Genomic DNA, 16,454 nt, shown 5'->3' on the forward strand with positions numbered 1-16,454 from the left:
ATCACAATTTAATCAATTTTAAGTTCAGGCTGTAACACAACAAAATGTGGAAAAGGTCAAGGGGTGTGAATACTTTCTGTAGGCACATTTATAGTGTCAGTGGTCTGTATATAGCTTACATTCTTCTGTGTTTTATTTCTCGTGCTTTAATCTTTATCTGACCTAGTGTTGATTCCTTGCTTTTATTAAGATCCTATTCTGGATTTTCTATTTCTTACCTTTGATATTGAACTCTGCATTGTTGACGATGAGCTTGTAACTAGCCAAGTAAAAAACAACTCCACAATGTCCTTCACATCAATGGAGTTGAGCGGAGACAAGAGTGGGCGGAATATACCTCCGACTACATCGAATCGCTGTCAGTCGACACGAAGAAACAGTCGTGGTTGTATTTTATTAACGTTTTATTAAAAAGTATGGATTTCAGCAAATAAAGAAAGGCATTCAGCTACAGAGGACAAACATATGTACACGGTAAGGGTTAAATAATTTACATTTCTACAAATATCGACTTTCGGCGTCTCAATGTAGTCGGAGATATAGTCCATGTGAAGTATGTTTTGGAGTTGAGTTTTACTTAGCTCGGTTTACACCTGTTGTATTCTGTGCACGTGACAAATAAATGTGGATTTGATTTGGTTCTGTTAATGTGACAGGAGCGATCTTGTTAATATATCAGTATAATAATCATACAGGCAATCAGTAAAGCTTCAGTCTAATATCACTAATGGCCAATATGGTAATTGTGGACCATTAAATGTCATGATATCTATTAGTGAATTTATGACCATGTTTTGTTTTATGGATTTTCACACATTCTTCTCCAACTTTTGGTCATTTCCATAATTGCATTTGATTTTGTATGATGCATTAGTGAATGGAGCAAACATTTAACATCTATTAAAAGGAATAACATGTTTTTTTTTATGTGCAGATAAGTGCTGTGTGGTTAGTAAAAGTTGGATCGGGTAAATCATTAATGGTTCTTCAACTTTGCAATGAAAACAACACTTTCTGCTCTTCAAAACAATTATGAAGCTTAGCTAACTAAATCTTGAGCAACAGCACCCGCATAAGCTTTATTAGTTACATTTGAATATGCAGTAATGTATATTCATTTATTGATGTAAAAAATGTGGTACCAACTCACTAATACATATCCCATGGTTTCCCCTTGCAGCACAGGAAAAAAACAGCCAAGTTGTCTTACGCTTGACAGATTCAATCTGCTCTGGGATGACTGAATAATTGAAAGTTCTAACACAGGACCATCTGGCAGCTGTGAGTGCCACATAAACATCCAGACTAGTTTTTCAAATAGCTTTTGTGACCAAACTAGGCTAGTGACTGAGAAGCCTGGCTATCTAATTGATATTTGTGGCACTGGCGTCAAAGTTATGCTTTGAATGCATCTTTATCAAATCATGACTGCAGTGCCAAATTATCTAGGGCATTCTCAGTAGAGCCTTTGATATGGGTTATCAGCTAATTGCCCTATTATATAATGTCATGACAGTGGCAAGCATGAAGCCCCTGGATAGTCTTTCAAATATTTAAGTGGTACTATTGGTTTTATGGAGATTCAAGGACCTCTCCTTGTCAATAACGCACGCACGCACGCACGCACGCACACACACACGCTTTGCTCTGGTTATCAATTATTTACATTCTTATTTATGGTAGGTTAATTTGATTGACATTTGGACATGGAAGTTACAGTAGCCTACTTCACAAGAAACTTATGGCACTACCATCACCTCTCTTGTCTGAGCTGAGCTGCATATCTTTTGCGCATCCACCTTTCTCCTCCAAGAAACACGCCCAACTCTCAACATCAGTCGACCGTCACAAGTCTGCTGCTACTGGTCGAGGTATGTGGTGGTGGGCGATCCTATTGTATTTGGAACTCAAAAGCTTGAACGCGCAAATTCCAACAGCACAGTGTTTTTTCAAGGTCCCCTAAAAGCAGAGAGAAGAAGAGAGGACGTACTTTAATGCAGATCTAAAATTTCCGTGGGACAGCTCTGAGATTCACCAACACCATTAATATCCCACTAATTTTGCAGATTTACACCTGTATTCTTATCCCCAAGACTAGTCTCAGTGTGCGCGCGTCCCGTGTGGAACCACATGATTGTTTAGAATAGTTTGAGAGCATGTGAAAACAGCGTACCAGAACATTTTCTAGACTACTAGGTCCGGGACATCTCTTGCGGTAGCGTGTTGGTGCTTGAGACGGAGAAGCACCTGCTCTAGCCTGCGGGAAGGAGATTATGTGGAGGCGCTTTCTGACCTCTACTGCATCTTGCCGGTTCTTGTGCATTTCGCTGCTGAGAGGATAGCCGTGTCCCGAGGAGGATGCCGAACAGGTACAGTAACATTTTGTTGGTTCAAAACATTTTTCTGGACATTCCACTAACTCGGCACTGCGCTGTGTCTGACTAGGCTGTTTTCTACCGACTAATTCGTCAGTAAGGCATTTAGACATGTAACTACAACGAAGCATAGACTGAATGGATATATTTTACATTTTCATCCCAAAGTCCCTATAACTTAGTTCACAGAAATAATAGGCCTTAGCATTTTCCTCCATATTTTCACCTGTCAGGACAGAGCTGAAATTGACCTGCTAAGCATAATTATTTTTGCCCATAATTTAATAATATAATATTTATAAACAAACAAACAAACAAAAGTTTTAGATGCCTAGCTTTCCCTTATGTCAGCCTTTCAGTTCACAGTTATACTAACTTGTGTATTGGATAAATAGTATACTATATCTCCATCTAATAACCATGTAATAACCTCCAGAATTTCAAACATATTTCCACGAAATTAATTTGTAACACTTTATCACCTGTTTACAGTTTATGTATTTTTAACATGCACAGCCTCTACAGTATGAATTGATGCTGTTATTTGCTGCAAATTGCTTTATGAAATCTTATAGCAAGTTTTACTATATTTAGTACTATGGGAGTGATAGAGGTCACTCAATGCATTACACAGGCAGTTCATAAAACGTGTTGATGATAAAACAAAAAATCATAGAGATAGCTTCTGAGATACATTAGCTTTGAGATTGCTTTTTAGGATGTACTATAATACACTATATAAACAAAAGTATGTGGACACGCCTTCAAATTGGGTGGTCCTCTGTATCTCAGCTGGTAGAGCACGGCGCTTGTAACGCCAAGGTAGTGGGTTCGATCCCCGGGACCACCCATACACAAAAAATAAAATAAATAAATGTATGCACGCATGACTGTAAGTCGCTTTGGATAAAAGCGTCTGCTAAATGGCATATTATTATTATTATAAATTAGTAGATTTGGCTATTTCAGCCACACCCGTTGCTGACAGGTGTATAAAATCGAGCACAATCTCCATAGACAAACATTGGCAGTAGAATGGCCTTACTGAAGAGCTCAGTGACTTTCAACGTGGCAACATCATAGGATATCACCTTTCCAACAAGTCAGTTCGTCAAATGTCTGCCCTGCTAGAGCTGCCCCGGTCAACTGTAAGTGCTGTTATTGTGAAGTGGAAACGTCTAGGAGCAAAACGGCTCAGCCACGAAGTGGTAGGCCACACAAGCTTACAGAATGGGACCACCACGTGATGAAGCGCATAGTGCGTAAAAATAGTCTGTGCTCGGTTGCAACACTCACTACCAAGTTCCAAACTGCCTCTGGAAGCAACATCAGCACAAGAACTGTTCGTCGGGAGCTTCATGAAATGGGTTTCCATGGCCGAGCAGCCGCACACAAGCCTAAGATAACCATCCGCAATGCCAAGCATCGGCTGGAGAGGTGTAAAGCTTGCCGGCATTGGACTCTGGAGCAGTGGAAACACGTTCTCTGGAGTGATGAATCATGCTTCACCATCTGGCAGTCCGACAGACGAATATGTGTAGGAGAACGCTATCTTCCCCAATGCATAGTGCCAACAAGTTTGTTGAATGATGAATAATGGTCTGGGGCTTTTTTTCATGGTTCAGGCTATGCCCCTTAGTTCCAGTGAAGGCAAATCTTAACACTACAGCATACAATGACATTCTAGACAATTCTGTGCTTCAAACTTTGTGGCAACAGTTTGGGGAAGGCTCTTTCCTGTTTCAGCATGACAATGCCCCCGTGCACAAAGCAAGGTCCATACAGAAATGGTTTGTCGAGATCAGTGTGGAAGAACATGACTGGCCTGCACAGAGCCCTGACCTCAACCCAACACCTTTGGGATGAATTGGAACACCAACTGCAAGCCAGGCCTCAGTGCCCGACTTCACTAATGCTCTTGTTGCTGAATGGAAGGAAGTCCCCGCGGCAATGTTCCAACATCTAGTGGAAAGCCTTCCCAGAAGAGTGGAGGCTGTTATTGCAGCAAAGGGGGGACCAAATCCATATTAATGCCCATGATTTTAGAATGAGATGTTCGACGAGCAGGTGTCCACATACATTTGGTCATGTAGTGTATTTTCTTTGACCTGTTCTCAAAGTTTTCACCTTCATCCAGCAAGTTAAAATCAAAAGAACCTGATTACTCTGATGTGCAAATAGAGCTCTCGTGTCAGACATTTTCAGATCTTAAAACAGATGTATCGTCTGGGCTTCTAGTGATTGGATAGGTAGATCCAAGAGGGTCTTTGCTTTATAAACACAAATGTTAGTGTATTTTAATGTGTCCCTCACAGGTTTACTCTTGGGGTTTCTCTGTGTTCTGTTTTGAACGATGGAGACCAAGGCATTATTTTGACAGGAAAGCGCCGGTTGTATTGTACCCTTTGCTTGCTATGTGCTATCATGTCATATTTTTCCTATGCAATGAAATTCATGAGTTTAAAGTGATACCAGACCGACCAACACAACACAAACACACATACATACACAAACACACATACATACACACACACACACACACACACACACACACACACACACACACACACACACACACACACACACACACACACACACACACACACACACACACACACACACATTTGCTGCTGCTGCTCTGTTCTTCATTTTACTTGTATTATTATGTATCCTGATGGCTAGTCACTTTACCCTGCCTTCATGTACATATCTACCTCAAATACCTCATACCTCTGCACATTGATCTGTTACTGGTACTCCCTGTATATACTGTACCTCCATTCTTGTGTATTTTAATTTAATTCCTCTTGCGTTAGTATTTTATTTTGATCTTTAAACTCTGCATTGTTGGGAAGGGCTCGTAAGCAAGCATTTCACAGTAAAATCTGCACAAGTTGTATTCGGCTCATGTGACAAATACAATTTGATTTGATTTTGATTTGAAATGTAACAATACCACCAAATAATGGATAACATCAACACATTCTCTCTCTCGCTCGCTCGCTCTCTGTCTGTCTGTCTGTCTGTCTGTCTGTCTGCCTGTCTGTCTGTCTGTCTGTCTGTCTGTCTGCCTGCCTGCCTGCCTGCCTGCCTGCCTGTCTGTCTGTCTGTCTGTCTGTCTGTCTGTCTGTCTGTCTGTCTGTCTGTCTGTCTGTCTCTCTCTCTCTCTCTCTCTCTCTCTCTCTCTCTCTCTCTCTCTCTCTCTCTCTCTCTCTCTCTCTCTCTCTCTCTCTCTCTCTCTCTCTCTCTCTCTCTCTATCTCTCTCTCTATCTCTCTCTCTCTCTCTCTCTCTCTCTCTCACTCTCTGCATGCCTCCCCTCTCTTTCATTTCCTGTGTGTGTGCTCTTCTTTGTTATCTGTGTTTGTTTTAATCTCTTTTTGTCTCTGTTGTAATTTAGTTTCATTACTGTCTACAATTGCTTCTTGCAGTGTAGATTGGCCTGTCTTCATTATTCTGCATTTATATTATAATAGGTATTTTGCAATTAGTTAAGTCTCCAACCTCATCTATAACAGTCTGTGGAAACAAAGAAATAAACCACACCGACCAATACTGAACAATGAGCAATGGCGGAATTAACTACACTATGAAACAAAGACAAATGACACAAAAAATGATAGTAAAAAGCTTTGGAGCACCTTAAATGAAATTTTTGGCAAAAAGGCAAACCCCGCTCCATCGTTCATTGAATCAGATGGCTCATTCATCACAAAACCCACTGATATTGCCAACTACTTTAATTATTTTTTCATTGGCAAGATTAGCAAATTTAGGCATGACATGCCAGCAACAAATGCTGACATTACACATCCAAGTATATCTGACCAAATTATGAAAGACAAACATTGTAATTTAGAATTCCGTAAAGTAAGTGTGGAAGAGGTGAAAAAAGTATTATTGTCAATCAACAATGACAAGCCACCGGGGTCTGACAACTTGAATGGAAAATTACTGAGGATATTCGGATGATATTGCCACTCCTATTTGCCATATCTTCAATTTAAGCCTACTAGAACATTTGTGCCCTCAGGCCTGGAGGGAAGCAAAAGTTATTCCCCTACCTAAGAATAGTAAAGCCCCCTGAACTGGCTCAAATAGCCAACCAATCAGCCTGTTACCAACCCTTAGTAAACTTTTGGAAAAAATTGTGTTTGACCAGATACAATGCTATTTTATAGTAAAGAAGTTGACAACAGACTTTCAGCACGCTTATAGGGAAGGACATTCAACAAGCACAGCACTGACACAAATTACTTATGATTGGCTGAGAGAAATTGATGATACAAGTATTATTTGTTAGACTTCAGTGCGGTTTTTGACATTATTCTGGAAAAACATATGTGTTATGGCTTTACACCCCCTGCTATATTGTGGATAAAGAGTTACCTGTCTAACAGAACATAGAGGGTTCTTTCATGGAAGCCTCTCCAACAAAATCCAGGTAGAATCAGGAATTCCCCAGGGCAGCTGTCTAGGCCCCTTACTTTTTTCAATCTTTACTAACGACATTCCACTGGCTTTGAGTAAAGCCAGTGTGTCTATGTATGTGGATGACTCAACACTATACACGTCAGCTACCACAGCAACTGAAATGACATCAACACTTAACAAAGAGCTGCAGTTAGTTTCAGAATGGGTGGCAAGGAATAAATTAGTCCTAAATATTTCAAAAACTTAAAGCATTGTATTTGGGACAAATCATTTACTAAACCCTAAACCTCAACTAAATCTTGTAATGAATAATGTTGAAATTGAGCAAGTTGAGGAGACTAAATTGCTTGGAGTAACTCTGGATTGTAAACTGTCAACGTCAAAACATATTGATACAACAGTAGCTAGGGTGGGGAGAAGTCTGTCTATAATAAAGTGCTGCTCTGCATTCTTAACAGCACTATCAACAAGGCATGTCCTACAGGCCCTAGTTTTGTCGCACCTTAACATTTTAGTCATTTAGCAGACGCTCTTATCCAGAGCGACTTACAGTTAGTGCATACATTCTTTTTTATATTTTTCATACTTCCCCGTGGGAATCGAACCCACAACCCTGGCGTTGCAAACGCCATGCTCTACCAACTGAGCTACATTCCTGCCGGCCATTCCCTCCACTACCCTGGGCCAATTGTGCGCCGCCCAATGGGTCTCCCGGTCGCGGCCTGCTACAACAGAGCCTTGATTCGAACCAGGATCTCTAGTGGCACAGCTAGCACTGCGATGCAGTGCCTTAGACCACTGCGCCACTCGGGAGACATAACTTCTGTTCAGTAGTGTGGTCAGGTGCCACAAAGAGGGACTTAGGAAAATTGCAATTGACAGGACCGCACGGATGTACACAGAGAGCTAACATGAATAATATGCATGTCAATCTCTCCTGGCTCAAAGTGGAGGAGAGATTGACTTCATCACTACTTGTATTTGTGAGAGGTATTGACATGTTGAATGCACCAAGCTGTCTCTTTGAACTACTGGCACACAGCTTGGACACCCATGCATACCCCACAAGACATGCCACCAGAGGTCTCTTCACAGTCCCCATGTCAAGAACAGACTATGGGAGGCGCACAGTACTACATAGAGCCATGACTACATGGAGCTCTATTCCACATCAAGTAACTCATGCCAGCAGTAAAATTAGATTTTAAAAACAGATAAAAATACACCTTATGGAATGGCGGGGACTGTGAAGCAACACAAACATAGACACATGCATACAAACACATGATAACATACGCACTATACACACATGTACACATGGATTTTGTGTCATAGATGTGGTAGTAGAGTAGATGCCTGAGGGCACACACTTAATATGTTGTGAAATCTGTTATGAATGTATTGTAATGTTTTTAAAATGTATAACTGCCTTAATTTTGCTGGACCCCAGGAAGAGTAGCTGCTGCCTTGACAGCATCTATTGGGGATCCACAATAAATACAAATACAAATACAAACCACGTTAGTATCTACACATTGCAGCGCCATGTTGTTGGATGTTCAACATGGGTAAAAAGACAACTGCATAACTTCCCTAAGCCATCTGGCTCTTTGTTCTCCAGCTCAGTCTTGAACATACAACATGGGCACCACTAGACTTCACTAGAGAGCTTGATATCCTACTCCTTTAGAAACACAGCAGAAACTGTAAATAACGGATGGATCTGCTCTGGCATACCAATGGTGGAATAAACTCCCCCACGACGCCAGGACAGCGGAGTCACTGACCACCTTCCGGAGACACTTGAAACCCTACCTCTTTAAGGAATACCTGGAATAGTATAAAGTAATCCTTCTACCCCCCCCACCCCCCACCCCCCCATAAAAAAAAGAAGAAAAGTGGTTGTCCCACTGGCTATCATAAGTTGAATGCACCAATTTGTAAGTCGCTCTGGATAAGAGCGTCTGCTAAATGATGTAAATGTAAATGTAAATGTAAATGAGTGTTTTCCCCTCTCCCCTCTCCATCCACTCCCACATGGGCAACAGTACACCACAGGGATGAACTAAGGGCTGCTGCATTGTCGAAGGCCTAATTTGAGATAATAAATGCCATGATGGCAAACAGCAAGAGGCAGCCAGGGCACCATATTGTTGTATTTATCTTAATGATTCCACTGGGTAGGGCTGCAGCAGGGCACCCAGGCAGGAAGCTGAAAGCTGAAAGCAGGCCAGTCTCAGTTGACCTTCTGGAAGTATAAAATGGAGCGTCCTGCTACTGGCTGATGAAACAACAGGGCTGGCTGGAGAGCTTGCCAAGCACTGTAAAACTCTCAGGAAAGAAAGAGAGAGAGAGAGAGAGAGAGAGAGAGAGAGAGAGAGAGAGAGAGAGAGAGAGAGAGAGAGAGAGAGAGAGAGAGAGAGAGAGAAATGGAGAGTACCCTGTCACTCAGAGTTTACAGTGTCCTTTACAGTGAATACATTTTCTCCATCTCCCAAACCCAAGTTAGGTATATTACATTGTATTTACGTTTGGCAGCAGAAGCACTAATTTAATGTATTTAGTATTCTAGCAATAACTACAAACTTAAGGCTACCTACTCTCATTAAGAAAACAAGATAAACCAATAAAAAACAATCCTGATCTATAATAATCCATTGTCAGATACCAACTAGCAGCAACGCCCAATTTGATGTGACGTGTTTGTGGAACAACAACTGGGATGAATTGCTTGCTTGCAATGAAAGAGAAAGAGAAGAGATGGGCATAGGGGTTATACTATAGGGTTGAAAGCTGCTGCGTATGACGTAAAAATGTGTCAGACCCTATCTAAGTCATCTACCTGTGGCTGGTGAGTTATAGCTAAGGTGACTGTGATCATTATTCACAGACCGATCTGCTCTTCCCTTGCATTCTGTTCCTCTTGGGTCTGATCAGGGGTGCTCTACTATACCTCCCAGTAATGATTTGTGGAGGTTTGGCTGTGAAACATCTGAAGGACAGCGGCGCGTTTTAGCGCTTTTGAAAACAATATCACAATCCACATCCATTAGCCAAATGGGTTTCATTCTCAGGATTCGTCTGATGCAATTTAGACGCGGGTGTACCGCTGGAAACCTTATATTTGATTACAGTTTGTACTTCTGATTTTTATTTTATTTTTTCCAGTTGAGCTTCTCTTTCAAAAACACATTTTTATTTCACATTTGAAATAAGCACGGTTTAATTCGAAATACAAAAATGCATGCCATACTATTGGTGATATGTTGTTGAGTAGCTTTTGCTACAGGTTTTAGAATCAATTGCAGGGTATATCAGGAATTGTATCTATTTTCCTTTGTGTTTGGATGAACAATGAAATTGATAGCTCTCCGTCTGCGGTGCTTGTGGTTTTAAAGCCGTTGAATGAAAACACAGGGCATTACCCCTAGCATGGATCCATATTTACTACCAGTGCTCTGTACTGTGTGTAAATGACTTTGGAATGCATAAATAATGATGACGACTCCTTCTGTGAGTGATGCCTACTACCTCGCTCCCTGTTGCAAGCTCTCACTGCTCATTCCTTATCGTCCCCCACCCAGTCTCTGTTGTAGGCTAAGCCATGATACCGCACCTGTAGCAGTGCTTCTATTAGGAATAAAAGTGAGGGATGAGACCTTCCGTGAGTGACTTGAGTGGAGGAATGTGTGTACTGTTCTGCACTGTATGTTAAGTCCCATGGAAGGCCCAATGCAGATGGCTGTAGAGAGAAGGTCAACATTCCTAATAACAGGCATAATCTCCTCTATGCATGTCAATCATTCCTTGCGTGTCTGTGGCGCGCCATTTCCACAGCATTCATTCTTATGACACAAGTGATTGACTGTTGACTGACCATATTGGCCACTGGCTGAATACAAAGACAAGATCAGATCATTCAAGATCATTCAACTGTTATAAATAAAGTATCTCTTATAAAATGTAGTTGTAAATGTTTCATTCCGGCATTGATCTGGCAAAAGAAAACAATTGTAGAAAATATATTAAAATCCCCCTTCAAAGCTTCATGCTGTCTCATGCTTGTGAATCAATTGATAAACATCAAGTTTTATCTGATCTGCCTTCCTCTCCGGCTGTGTCCAGGGTATCATTCTCCAGCCTGACCTCTCTGTTGACAAAAATGATGAGAGCAGCATCTGTTTGTTGTCTGACTGCAGAGCACACAGTCATTACTTCACAGAGACAGACAGACAGAGGTTGTGGTGGGGTTTTTTCTCCTCTGTGGCGCGTTGAGTTTCGTCAGGGTTCAGCGTATTTTAAATTTTTTGCATTTTCTGCTGAAGTCTTGACCATAAACAACACTAAAATGCTAAAATCTTTTCTAGTTATATTTTCAACAGAAATCTGATTTAATTGACCAGATTCCTGGGTTGACTAATGGCAGGCATAACTAAATGAGAGTCAGGTTAATCAATTTCACAGAAAGCACCTTCCTGGCACCCATGGCTGCCAGGAATGAGGGGAAAAAGGACAGAGAGAGAGAAAGGAACCTAATTTCTCTTCTTCAACTCTGCTTGTTCTCTACTGTTTCATGCTTGTCAAATAATGCAGGCACAAGAAAGCCTAATGGAATTTTTACATATGAGAACTAATATACAGTGGGGAGAACAAGTATTTGATACACTGCCGATTTTGCAGGTTTTCCTACTTACAAAGCATGTAGAGGTCTGTCATTTTTATCATAGGTACACTTAAACTGTGAGAGACGAAATCTAAAACAAAAATCCAGAAAATCACATTGTATGATTTTTAAGTAATTAATTTGCATTTTATTGCATGACATAAGTATTTGATCACCTACCAACCAGTAAGAATGGCTCTCACAGACCTGTTAGTTTTTCTTTAAGAAGCCCTCCTGTTCTCCACTCATTACCTGTATTAACTGCACCTGTTTGAACTCGTTACCTGTATAAAAGACACCTGTCCACACACTCAATCAAACAGACTCCAACCTCTCCACAATGGCCAAGACCAGAGAGCTGTGTAAGGACATCAGGGATAAAATTGTAGACCTGCACAAGGCTGGGATGGGCTACAGGACAATAGGCAAGCAGCTTGGTGAGAAGGCAACAACTGTTGGCGCAATTATTAGAAAATGGAAGAAGTTCAAGATGATGGTCAATTACCCTCGGTCTGGGGCTCCATGCAAGATCTCACCTCGTGGGGCATCAATGATCATGAGGAAGGTGAGGGATCAGCCCAGAACTACACGGCAGGACCTGGTCAATGACCTGAAGAGAGCTGGGACCACAGTCTCAAAGAAAACCATTAGTAACACATTACGCTGTCATGGATTAAAATCCTGCAGTGCACACAAGGTCCCCCCGCTCAAGCCAGCGCATGTCCAGGCCCGTCTGAAGTTTGCCAATGACCATCTGGATGATCCAGAGGAGGAATGGGAGAAGGTCATGTGGTCTGATGAGACAAAAATAGAGCTTTTTGGTCTAAACTCCACTCGCCGTGTTTGGAGGAAGAAGAAGGATGAGTACAACCCCAAGAACACCATCCCACCGTGAAGCATGGAGGTTGAAACATCATTCTTTGGGGATGTTTTTCTGCAAAGGGGACAGGACGACTGCACCGTATTGAGGGGAGGATGGATGGGGCCATGTATCGCGAGATCTTGGCCAACAACCTCCTTCCCTCAGTAAGAGCATTGAAGATGGGTTGTGGCTGGGTCTTCCAGCATGACAACGACCCGAAACACACAGCCAGGGCAACTAAGGAGTGGCTCCGTAAGAAGCATCTCAAGGTCCTGGAGTGGCCTAGCCAGTCTCCAGACCTGAACCCAATAGAAAATCTTTGGAGGGAGCTGAAAGTCCGTATTGCCCAGCGACAGCCCCGAAACCTGAAGGATCTGGAGAAGGTCTGTATGGAGGAGTGGGCCAAAATCCCTGCTGCAGTGTGTGCAAACCTGGTCAAGACCTACAGGAAACGTATGAGCTCTGTAATTGCAAACAAAGGTTTCTGTACCAAATATGAAGTTCTGCTTTTCTGATGTATCAAATACTTATGTCATGCAATAAAATGCAAATTGATTACTTAAAAATCATACAATGTGATTTTCTGGATTTTTGTTTTAGATTCCGTCTCTCACAGTTGAAGTGTACATATGATAAAAATTACAGACCTCTACATGCTTTGTAAGTAGGAAAACCTGCAAAATCGGCAGTGTATCAAATACTTGTTCTCCCCACTGTATACTGTAATGTTACCTTACAAGTGGCATCAAAAACAATACCAGCAAGTCATATGTCTGGTTTAGTGTTTATTATATAGATTTGAGATGATATTACCTTATTCATGCTAGTGAATTAACATCCCATTCTTGGCAAAGATGATTTGATCATTTTTAGGACACCTAGACAAGTCTGTCTGATTTTTTATGTAGTGATAGAGTACTCTTGTAACTTGGGCCACACAGGGGCACAGAGTTACATGGATACAGATGTGGTCGGCCTGACAGCGGAATGCAACACAAAGTGTAATTCTGTGCTGCTATTCACCGCTATCAATTAGCCGTTTTATAGAGAGGTGCTCTCAGAGTTGCCATGGCAACCACTGTCTTTGACAGAGCTATGCATCACCTGCAGGCCTTGCCCCTGCAGGGCTTGTGGATGGAGTGCTGCAAGTTTTACTGCACTGTACCATTTTAAAGATTCTAAATCTTCAGCGTCCAGGGACAGAAACAATAAGCATGAAATACAGTGTTGGCAGAGCGAGCATAGTGTGTATCGTGGACCTAGTTTCTTCACTGGGTTCTCTCAGCTTAGCTAGGATTGCTGAGGCCATTTCTTGCGAAAAGATTGGCTTTGACAATATTGTGCCAAGGCAAGAGTCTTTCGGAGGCAGTCATACAGCGGCATCGGATCCAAGCCCCGGGGTATGTTGAGTTTAATATTGCTACTTTTCAACAGGAAATTGTCTGCGATGGGACACTTAGACAAGCCTCTTAGATGGATCCAGGCAAATGAAAATGGATGAGTTGACAACTTGATTCAAATCAAATAGTATTGAGATACATATTCTGTACACAGACAGTCTGCTCTGATTTAACCCTCAACCCTGAGTTTGCATCCACAGACTGAAACATCTAGGAATCTTCCATCTTGGAGATACTGCTACTGGCGGCCAGGAGAGGTCAACCTGAAACATACAGAGATGGATGGAGAGACAGGGACACGGGGTGTAGAGGGCTTGATGTCAGACTGGTCTGGCTGAGCCACTGGAGAGTGATGCTGATGAGGAGTAATCTGAACCAGCCCTCGGACAGAGAAAAATCTCTCTCTCTCTCTCTCTCTCTCTCTCTCTCTCTCTCTCTCTCTCTCTCTCTCTCTCTCTCTCTCTCTCTCTCTCTCTCTCTCTCTCTCTCTCTCTCTCTCTCTCTCTCTCTCTCTCTCTCTCTCTCTCTCTCTCTCTCTCTCTCTCTCTCTCTCTCTCTCTCTCTCTCTCTCTCTCTCTCTCTCTCTCTCTCTCTCTCTCTCTCTCTCTCTCTCTCTCTCTCTCTCTCTCTCTCTCTCTCTCCAGTCTCCCCACTGTGAGTTATGGGCGGAATTTATCTGATGGAGCACTTAGTTGCTGGTTGAGCCTTGTTTTCAAGTAGTTTTTTCACTTACGTTGGATCGATCGCTGTTGCCAGAGTGTTAATGATGAGTCATACTAATAAATGTGATGACCCACACCGTATTCAATTACCTCCCTTTCTTATAGAGATGGCACCTTGTAATTGAAGTCTAAGCAGATGCACTTAGAAAGGAAGAACAGCAGGCAAAACACAATTACACAGATAGCCTTCACACTGATACCAGTAGAGAAGAAATATGGAGCAGAGCAGATCTAAGGCTGTGTAAGTTTATAGTTCTCATTTTTTATTGGTTTCTCTCACTAAAATATATTAATGATTTGGTGAAACTAGTGAAATAAAATACTGGTGTGAAACTGACAGGATAATAATTTATGGGAATTAATGGGGGAGTACATCCTTTTTAAATTTATACGGCGTGGAATTTCCCCCAGTTGACTGTAGGTTGTGTTGGGAATGTGCAGTCACAGTGGTAGATGTAATGCCGAGGGCCTCCGGTCAGGCTAAGGGTTTTATATACATGAATAATTGAATATAACGAGGCTGTGTAGGACAGAGTTGTGTAACCACTAGGCAAAGTGCTTCTGTTCAGCCCGTCATCACTCGATTCTACTGACTTGCTGTATGTTTTTAGAGAGGAGGTGGAGGAAGAGTAGGGGAATAGGAAGAGGGCTATGGGATATTATTGTCAGTGCTGGCCACCCTGTCTGGGTGTGTTATAAGCAGTGGGACTGGGGTTGCGTTACTTTCATCTAATGGCAGGCTGAATAATTCAAAGGAAGAGAGCCAACCAAGGAAGGTTTTAGGTAGATCTGGATGTCTCCTGGGCACGTCTTACTTCTCATAGAACACCCTGCCACCCATTTAAGGTGGTTCTGAGAAATAAGTTGACCCAGGGCTGCTTAGATTCATGTGAACATATTTGCCTAATGCGTAAGAACATTGATCACTTAAACCATGACAAAACCTTCATGTTTGGTCTGCAGTGCTTATGTGGATCAATTATTATGTGGGATTGATTTGTGTTTTCTTTGCAGGCAGCATAACAAACACGAGGATCTAGTTTACATGGTTTCAGAATATCTGTCTACCAGGTCCTCTAAAATGTATTAATTTCATAGCCAGTTTGCTCCCTGAATCTCTGAGAGGGCAGACTCCTCTCCTCATAACTTTATTACATTCTCAGGACAATCTTGTGTCTGATTGCGTATTCAGGTCACCCTGTAGCAGCCCGAGGGGCGGTAATAAGAGACATGTCAGAGGCCATAAAGGCTGTGAAACTGGAAAGTTTATGCTGTCAAAACAGCAAAATCATATTAATATTCAATTGGTCTCACATAGAAGAGCTAGGAGGCTACAGCATTCCTTTAGTCATCAATTAGCCCACGGAGTAGGACACATAGGCTGAGTGACTTGCAGTGCTAGCCCACGTCATAGCCCTAAAACAGTCAGTCAGAACATCAGCATTGTCCTTTAGTTTGACAGACCTGACTCAAGTGCTACCGTGCCACCAATAATAAGAAGATAATAAGAAGAAGAGAATTATGCTGTTGAGGACGCTGTTTTGAATAGACTATGGAATCTGTTGCATGTATTTGAATAAGATATTCAACATTAGGTTAATGCAATAGACTGCAGGCCCTTTCTTAAGCCCGGCAGGTGTATGAAGAGCTGTTAGATCAACTTAATTCTAACTCTTACTGGCATCTCATTAACTATGTTAGAACAACTATGTTAGGGAGCATCATGGTTTAACATAGACTAAACAAGTTTCCTAGATTTTAGTGACATGTTTTGCAGAACAAAGAAGAGAAGGTAGTGGGTCGTTCCACCAATTCAGTGCCTTTTGTTTAAAGAACGAAAAATAACCGATCCTCAGCACTAATTACTTGTTACTTGTGTGAACTTTCATTATCCTTTCATTAACGTGAATATATCTTAAAGATATGTGGCTTTTTGGTAACAGCATTACAAGGCACGAGGCAATATTTTTTTAACCTACAGAAGGTAAATAATTTATCC

The 16,454-nt window shown here is 41.8% G+C and overlaps 1 protein-coding gene across 1 annotated transcript in view; it reads left to right on the forward strand.

Moving 5' to 3' along the window:
* Positions 1-1,871: 1,871 nt before the first annotated feature.
* The window catches only part of LOC121552835 (heparan sulfate glucosamine 3-O-sulfotransferase 5), a 111,203-nt gene continuing 96,620 nt past the window's right edge, over positions 1,872-16,454 (forward strand). The window contains exon 1 of the mRNA XM_041865902.2: positions 1,872-2,369. The gene's annotated coding sequence lies outside the window, so the exon portion shown is untranslated. The remainder of the gene's footprint in view (positions 2,370-16,454) is intronic.

This window comes from Coregonus clupeaformis, chromosome 36, assembly GCF_020615455.1.
Source record: "Coregonus clupeaformis isolate EN_2021a chromosome 36, ASM2061545v1, whole genome shotgun sequence".
Lineage (NCBI taxonomy): Eukaryota > Metazoa > Chordata > Actinopteri > Salmoniformes > Salmonidae > Coregonus > Coregonus clupeaformis.